Source organism: Narcine bancroftii, chromosome 12 (assembly GCF_036971445.1).
Source record: "Narcine bancroftii isolate sNarBan1 chromosome 12, sNarBan1.hap1, whole genome shotgun sequence".
Taxonomy (NCBI): domain Eukaryota; kingdom Metazoa; phylum Chordata; class Chondrichthyes; order Torpediniformes; family Narcinidae; genus Narcine; species Narcine bancroftii.
Window position 1 is genome coordinate 88,049,861 of NC_091480.1, and position 8,640 is coordinate 88,058,500.

Sequence of the window (8,640 nt, forward strand, 5' to 3'; positions counted from 1 at the left end):
CCTAATGGAGACAGAAATCCCCACCCCAACCCCCCAACCATGGCCTCGTGTTTGTGCTCATAAGTTGTGGGCTTGTTTTTAAAATAATAAAAAAATCCCAATAGGAAACAAAGTCTTTGTCATAAAAATGTTCTTGCTCTTGATACTGAGAATGTTTCCAATCTATTTAGCATGAAAATCAAGCAAAAGCTCCTGAATTGCATGGTGAAAAAAGAATACATAATATAAAATCTTGTTAATCAAATTGAATAAAATAATCTTTAAGAGTTTAATACATAATAAAATGTAACCACCATAATACGACAGAAATCAAAATTTGAATCCTATTATTGCAACTAAGGAATTTAAATACAAGTAATTAAGGAAATCTGAAATTAAAACTGGTCTCAGTAATATTAATCACAAAACCACCAGGTTGTTGTGAAAACTCATCTGGTTCACTAATATCCCTCAGGGAAGGAAATCTGCCATCCAAATGCAGTCTGGCCTGTATGTGACTTCAGATCCATTAGAGCAGTTGATTGAGTTTCCGCCTTAGTTCAGGGTATGAATAAAAGAAGATGGAATATGGGATAACCGTGAGCAGTAATTTTCTTAACAGTAACCTTTTCATGTTAAATTACCATTTCTTCAACATGCCTCAGTGAAGGTATCTTTACATTTACAAATGGCCTGGACTTTTATGTGAATTGCAGATTTAACTCTTGTGCGCCATCAGTTGGTGCACTGAAGGTGTATTTATGATTACACTATGGACAAGACATACCTCGCAATCATGTAGTGTGAATGTGGGATTGGTAAACTGCCTCATTCAGCATTTGTTTCAATTCTTCTGGTCCACCATGGCCAGTTAATTAAGTGGAAGTACACACAATAAGAAGCTGGAGGAACTCGATGGGTCAGGCAGTATCACCTGGGTACAAATGTTTAATCAATTTGTTTCAACCTCTTCCCCCACCCCCACCCCCGGCTTACATATCACCTTAAGTAATCCCTTACGAACCACAGGGCACCAATGGCATAGTTTCAAAGAAATTCTGTAGCACTTTACAAATAATTACTTCTCTCACTCAGTTTTACGCATTTTCTGCACTCATATTGTCTTTGTTTTAATCCTGAACATAGCTGAGCTGTTTCTAGTTCTCTGTATGGATAGTGTGAAGGATTTTGTGCCAAATGCTCAGAGCTCCAAAGTAGAAATAAGCTTCCAGTTTGTTATCAGGCTGGAGCCAAACTTCACTTTAAGAATTTAGCTAGATGGTTACTGGAGCCAAATGAAAGTTTCCTAATCAGTAATATTAAAGCACCTTTGTGTGATGCCATGTAGAATTGTTTTGATATACAGATACTGTCATTGGAAATAGGAAGTAAATGATTGAAGACATGTCTCCTGGAGTCTGGTCTTATATTTCTGCGACTTCCGCGTGGTCACTTGTTGCCACCCTGCATCTGTGGCGCTTACCATGCATGCACTCACACAAAAGCTAGCTAAATTTAAAAAGTTTGAGAAGTCCAGATTCTCAGGTGGTTCAAATTTCTGGCATCTGGATTTTTGGACTTGTACTGTAATATTCCATTCACTGTTTAACTTTTCAATAGGTATGAGATTTTATTTTGTTGCTTGCATTGCATTTTACATGTTTTGGGCAAGATTCTCTGCAGTCTAAACATCGATGGCTGTATGCATTTTATTTTGGCTTCAATCATGTGAAATTGATTCAAGTAAAGAAGAATGAAACTGGTTCAATGATCAACTCTAAAAAAAACTGAAGATGAACTATGAATACACATTGAATACAAAATGAACGCAACAAAATCATAAACTTGGATTGTAGAGGACTAAATGATAAATGAAAATACATTTAGGATGATAATAAATAGATGACCTCTACTTGAAAGTATGGGTTTGACAATAATTTTAAAAATGTAAATGGAATAAAATGGTTATAAATAACTGAACAAAGACGTGAACTGTTTAAAGCAAAATGATTCTTCAAGATAAATTGGATGCAAAAAACTACCATTGGAATATCCCTTGGACATTTTATGTTCTAGAGATAAATTTTAAGATCTAGGCTAATTCCATAGGATTGAGTATATTGTTCTTTTTGATTTGAGAACCATTATGTTTTTTTTAAAAATATCCTCATCAATGAGGAATCCATATATTAAGGAATTTACTATGCCACATTTTCCTCTATCATAACCCCTTCCCCCAGATCTGTGTGATTCAGAAACAGGAATCAAAAGCTGCATTTCCTAGGGGCCTGCAGTCAAGGTGAGAAACCCATGGAGGCCGCAGGGTTCTGGTGACCACAGTCGAGGGATTCAATCTGGGCTGCAGACTGCTGGAGACTGGCTGAAGGGGTACTCGTTATCAGAACTCGGATTCGAGAGGGTGCTGAAGTGATGGAGGTTTGATGGAGTGATGGAGTGATCTAGAGTTTGGGCTGCTAATGGTTTGGACTGGACTCTGGCTGTGGCAGCACCCGGAGGCGAATCCACGGACACTCGATGACTGAGGGGAGGGACTCTCTTTTATTTCTCTTTCTCTGACTGTAAGCGGTGCTTCAGGTAATTTCTGCCTTACAGCAGACGAAAAAGCCATGTAATATTGCATTGCCTTTATTACATGAAAATGAACTGCATCTTGAAGGTAAACTCATCCACTTCCCTCTTTTGAATGTCATTATTGCTGCAAACTGTTTTGTCAGGATCCTTAAGATCAAGTGACATCAAACGGATGCTCTGAAGGTCAAAGCACATTTTACTGGTTTGAATTTCAGACTTTGTAATGAATAATTCTTAAAACAAAAAAAAAGAAAAGAAACCAGCATTGAATGGTTCGATTGTAAATTCATTGGCCTTTGAAATAAAATCCACGTAAACTTCAGTAGTTCCTTCATGATTATAATTGCCCTGTAAATTCCTTCCACAGAAACCTGGAAGTTTATAACTTAATTTGATTCCATTAACCTCACAGAGGTTGAGGCATCTACAAATCAGATCATGAGAGAACTGCATTGTCAATACTAATTTTAGAGAATCAGCCAATCAGCAGGTTTGCTTCTTGAATACGAGCTTTGCTAAAATGCTACTATCAGGTTAGGGAGTTCATGTCAATTCCCATTCCTATCAACCCTAATGCAATCAAACAAACAATACTACATCGAATTTCTGTTTGAATGTAAGTTTGGTTGCAGAAAAGATGTCTTAAGCATACCAATTCATGAAAAATGTTTCCACTGAGATCAAAATAAGAACTTATTAGAAATTTTACATGGATCATCAGTGCTGGTCCTTAGAGAAAATATAAATTAAACGTAATTCAGGTGTAATTTTTTTTCCGGCCTAGAATCGAACGCCTTATGTCTCATTTGATTTGAACTATTTAGTTAAAAAAATGAAGATATTTCCATAATAATGCTCCTTCCCCTACCCCTGCCTCCCACCATTTTGTTTGGGCGCCTGCCTACATTTTGCTCATGCCTTGATGAAGGGTTGAAGCCCGAAACATATCTTTACCTTTGCTATATAAATGTAGACATGCAGCACAGTAACAGGTCCTTATGGCCCATGAGCCCGTGCCGCCCAATTACATCCAACTGACCTACAACCAGTATGTTTTGAATGGTATGAGAAAACCAGAACACCCAGAGGAAACCCACACAGACATGGGGAGAACATATAAACTCCTTAGAGTGGAGGATTTGGACCCTGGTCATTGGTACTGTAACAACATTGTGCTAACCGCTACGCTAACTGCGCTGTGCAGAAGTATCTGCTGAGTTTCTCCATATTACGTTTTTACTTCATTCACGGTGTCTGCAGACTTTTGTGTTGTACACCTTACAGGTTTTCACTATGCTACCAAGGTGAATAAACAACATTTCCCACATGTCATAGCATCTAATAAATTAGATTGAAAGGAAATAATAGACTTCGCTGCAATCAGTATTGTGTTCCTGTAGGTGCATTATTTCAGTATGATAGATTAATCATCCAAATAGGTTGCACATGGGCAAGGCTAGGATGGATGTTTAGCATGTAGTGTTTCCCCAGAGGATAGACTAATGGTCGACGTTGCATACTTGCACAGTGAATACTGACTTTATGAATTCAGGTTTGTTGGGAAAGATTTTAGCTGGATCAGAGCTCACATTAGATCAAAGGTTTGTTGCTGCATTTTCACATTCTTCCCTTTGAGAATAATGGAAGGATTAGTCATTAGAATAACAATTGAGGTCACAGTGTAAATTTTAAGAGTGCCTTTGTGGTTATAGTTGCCAATAAAGTTAATAAAAATTATTTACAGCACAGTAGAAGCCAATTCCTATGCAAATTAACTTGCAAAACCTGTACATTTTGAATGGTGGGGGGAAAACCAGAGCACCTGGAAAAAACCAACGCAGATGTGGGGAGAAGGTACAAACTCCTTACAGACAGTGGCGGATTTGTACCAGGGTCGCTGATGCTGTAATGACATTAACAGATTTATCTGAATAAAGAAAAGAAATCCAAATCATTTGAAGAACTAATGTTATTGAAGGTATTGTACATATGAACTCTCAAATTGCAAGAGCTTTGAGGAGTGCTCAAAGCACTTCACTAATGGATTGTTGTTTACAAAAGGCAACAGATGAAAGTTCATGCTGGAGCCGCAGATTGTCTGGAAGAGAACTTGTTATTCTCTGAGGGTCATGTGGTTTTGCAAGCAGAGAGTCAAACTCTGTGTGTGTGTGTGTGTGTGTGTGTGTGTGTGTGTGTGTGTGAGAGAGAGAGAGTACAGAGGCACTGGGACTGGAACAGGACAAGCTGGCAAGCTGATGGAAAAACCCCATTTTGAAGACAGCCTGGTCAAAGCCCTTGTGGTTCATGTAAGAGGAGAGGACTGGCTGTCTAATGTTTCACTTGGAATAAGAGAAACAAAAAGGCACTCTGTGGTGACCCGAAAGAAACAGGTTATCATCTGGAGAACCCTGAAGGGACAAGTTTTGTCAGCAAGACTCTGGAGTGGCTGATGGAAGTACATCAGTTGTGGATGCCCTGGGACAACAAATCTCTGTCTGAAAACCAACAAGAACCTTCCAGAGCAGGTAACCCTTTACCTTTCAAGCACCAAAGCCTGGTGAACTTTATACATGTTCAATTCTGTGCACAGTACAAGAATTGCCTGCAGACCAGTGAACTTGGAAGAGTGAGATTGGACTGTGAACCAAAGAGCTTTCCTGAACTTACACGTGCATTACATACACGAGCGCTTAGAATTAGAAAGGGGTTACGTTAGGTGAAGTTAAAGTGTGATTCTGTTTTCATGTTTCAAGATAATTAAAAGCAACTTCTGTTTCAGTAACCATTTGTCTTGGTGAATATCTACTGCTGCTGGGTTTTGGGGTCCTCTGGGCTCGTAATGGTATCCACTCCATTTTTGTTTTCATCAGTTTTAAAATTTGAATCGAGAGAAACGGTAGATAAAATTGCATTGACCCCCCCCTAAATTGATATTTGTGTCTTGAGTTAAAAATCAGCTGCTGATCTTTCAAGCCAATTTCGTTTGGGGTGGGAGGCGAAGCATCCTGTTCTGGGGAGATCCCTCACAAGGCCCTTTCACGTGGCCAAAAGCCCCCGATGTAAAGCCGCCTATTCCACCCCTCAGTGGAGAACCCGGCTAGGAGGGGCACGCACCTAACCCTCCTCCCGTAGGTACATTCGCCGGCTCCGACCATCCCGTCGCACCTGAAAGCAGCAGTGGGGCCACGGCCGGAGCCGCCGTCCCCCCCCCCCCCCCCCACCACCGCCCCAGGAGCCGGCTTTCGGTCGACGCGGCTCTCCTTCAGCCGGCACCGTTCAGGTGACAGAAAGGCGCCTTCACCGCGGCCACCTGCACTCACGGCGCGTTATCTGCGCCCCGGCACCTGAAAGTGGCTAAAATTGAGGTCTGATGCTGTGAACCCTGTTTCACTGTGTGGGGGGGCAGTTCATGCACAGGATGCGGCCTCCAGCGCCCCTGGTGGTGGTTTGGGGGGGGGGGGGGCGTTTGCTGGGGCTGAGCCGCGAGCTTTTGAGTCAGGCGCCATCCTCGGACACCTCATCCCTGGGCAAGGCCTCCCCCCGCGCCATCGCCGCGGGCAACTCTCGCGAGATTCTCGCCCTAGGCGGAAATGGCCGAGCCCTCGGCGCGCCGCGACCGCTCGGCCCGCCGGGGACGGAGCGGGGTCCTGGCCGCCACCCCAGAGAGAGAGAGAGAGAGAGAGAAGCGAGAACGACCAGGCGCGAAGCAGCGGGGCCGGTCCTGCCCTTATTAAGGAACCTATTGCGCTGCTGTCGACAAGCCGGTCCCATGGTGTAATGGTTAGCACTCTGGACTTTGAATCCAGCGATCCGAGTTCAAATCTCGGTGGGACCTCGCCAAACTTTTTCTACTCGCCAATAGTGGTCCCTGATTCATCTCTGACCACATCTGCAAGCTCTGCCTCAACAGTCCTTGTGATTTGGGCATTTTTATTTCGATTGCTGGCTTTAAATAGCTTGTGCACTGATTGACACTCTCTGCTGGAGTGAGTGGAAAGTTTATCAATGGGACCCCCCAATCATCCCAACCCTCACTCCCCCACCCCATCCCTCCCTCCCTCCCTCCCTCCCCCCATCCCTCCCTCCCACCCCCCCCACCCCCCATCCCATCCCTCCCTCCCTCCCACCCCCCCACCCCATCCCTCCCTCCCTCCCCATCCCATCCCTCCCTCCTTCCCTCCCCATCCCTCCCTCCCCATCCCTCCCTCCCTCCCTCCCTCCCTCCCCATCCCATCCCTCCCTCCTTCCCTCCCATCCCCCCTCCCATCCCCCCTACCTCCCTCCTCCCCCATCCCCTCCCTCCCCCCTCCCCCATCCCCTCCCTCCCTCCTCCCCCCATCCCCTCCCTCCCCCCTCCCCCCATCCCCTCCCTCCCTCCTCCCCCCATCCCCCCCCTCCCTCCCTCCCCCCATCCCCTCCCTCCCTCCTCCCCCCATCCCCCCCCCCTCCCTCCCTCCCCCCATCCCCTCCCTCCCCCCTCCCCCCATCCCCTCCCTCCCCCCTCCCCCCATCCCCTCCCTCCCCCCTCCCCCCATCCCCTCCCTCCCCCCTCCCCCATCCCCTCCCTCCCTCCCCACCATCCCTCCCTCCCTCCCCCCATCCCTCCCCCCATCCCTCCCTCCCTCCCTCCCACCCCCCCACCCCCATCCCATCCCTCCCTCCCTCCCACCCCCCCACCCCATCCCTCCCTCCCTCCCTCCCTCCCCCCATCCCTCCCTCCCTCCCCATCCCATCCCTCCCTCCTTCCCTCCCCATCCCTCCCTCCTTCCCTCCCCATCCCTCCCTCCCCATCCCTCCCTCCCCATCCCATCCCTCCCTCCTTCCCTCCCCATCCCATCCCTCCCCATCCCATCCCTCCCCCCTCCCTCCCATCCCTCCCTCCCCCCATCCCCTCCCTCCCCCCTCCCCCCATCCCCTCCCTCCCTCCTCCCCCCATCCCCTCCCTCCCCCCCCACCATCCCATCCCTCCCTTCCTCCCTGGGACGTTGCACGACTGGATTAATTGCATAATATTCCAGGAAGACTCTAAAAGATGAACCTACAACCCTGCACCCTTGACCTGCTGAGTTTCATTCATGGACCTGCGAGTCTCTTTCATTGAGAAGAAGGTGGTTAAGGAAGACCAAGCACTGGTCAATGGCAGGGAGCATTAAAACAGTGCGAGGTCCCACCGAGATTTGAACTCGGATCGCTGGATTCAAAGTCCAGAGTGCTAACCATTACACCATGGGACCACAGCACAAAAGTGGATACTTCCCAGCCTGCTGGAGAACATCAAAGGGTCTGGTTAATGTGAGCCACCTGGACAGAGATTCACTGGTGCAGAAGGCACAAGCCCTGGTTGAGTCTCTTGGTTTGATCTGCTGAGTTGCCCCAGCGTTGTGTTCATCCTTCACAGTGTCTGCGGACTTTCAAGCTTGACTCTCAGAGATGAGAAATGAGAAAAAAAAGGTACCCGTGCCGAACTGCGGAAAAAGTACGTAGATCAGCTCAAATTTTAAAACACGTTTCCTGATGCATGGGCAGATGATGCGGGGGCGTCACAGTTAGGCTGCAGAGAGGGGGTTTCCAGTCCAGCGCTGTCTGTGAGTAGTTTGTACGTTTTCCTGGGGTGGTTTCTTCCAGGTGTTCCCACCACTCAAGACATACCGGGGTTGTAAGTCAATTGGGTGTAACTGGGCCGAAAGCCAAGTCATGTTTATTGCCATCTGATTGCACAAGTACAACCCGACGAAGCAGCGTTCTCTGGTCCTTAGTTCAACACATGTAGATGCACAATTGGACATTACACACATACAGACAAATACATATACAGAAAGGGCCTGCTACTGTACTGTGTATGTCTAAAATTCAGGATATAGACAGTTTTCTAGAAATGCAGCAATCTCATCCAACATCCTGTAACACAAGGGTGGCCAGTATTAGCGTCTCGGAGTTTTACAGCCAGGAAAGGACTCACCAGTCCATTATGCTCATGCCACACCACCAACTATCCTTCTACAGTTACACAATCCTCTATCTGGAACCCTTGGGGGACAGTGTGTTCCAAATTTTGGATTTTTCTCGATT

General features: G+C 46.4%; 2 non-coding genes across 2 annotated transcripts; one reads left to right on the forward strand and one right to left on the reverse strand.

Moving 5' to 3' along the window:
- The first annotated feature begins 6,334 nt into the window (after nucleotides 1-6,334).
- On the forward strand, nucleotides 6,335-6,406 carry trnaq-uug (transfer RNA glutamine (anticodon UUG)). Its single transcript has one exon. It is a non-coding gene; the product is annotated as a tRNA-Gln (tRNA).
- A 1,327-nt stretch (nucleotides 6,407-7,733) lies between these two features.
- On the reverse strand, nucleotides 7,734-7,805 carry trnaq-uug (transfer RNA glutamine (anticodon UUG)). The gene has a single exon. It is a non-coding gene; the product is annotated as a tRNA-Gln (tRNA).
- Between the last annotated feature and the right edge of the window lie 835 nt (nucleotides 7,806-8,640).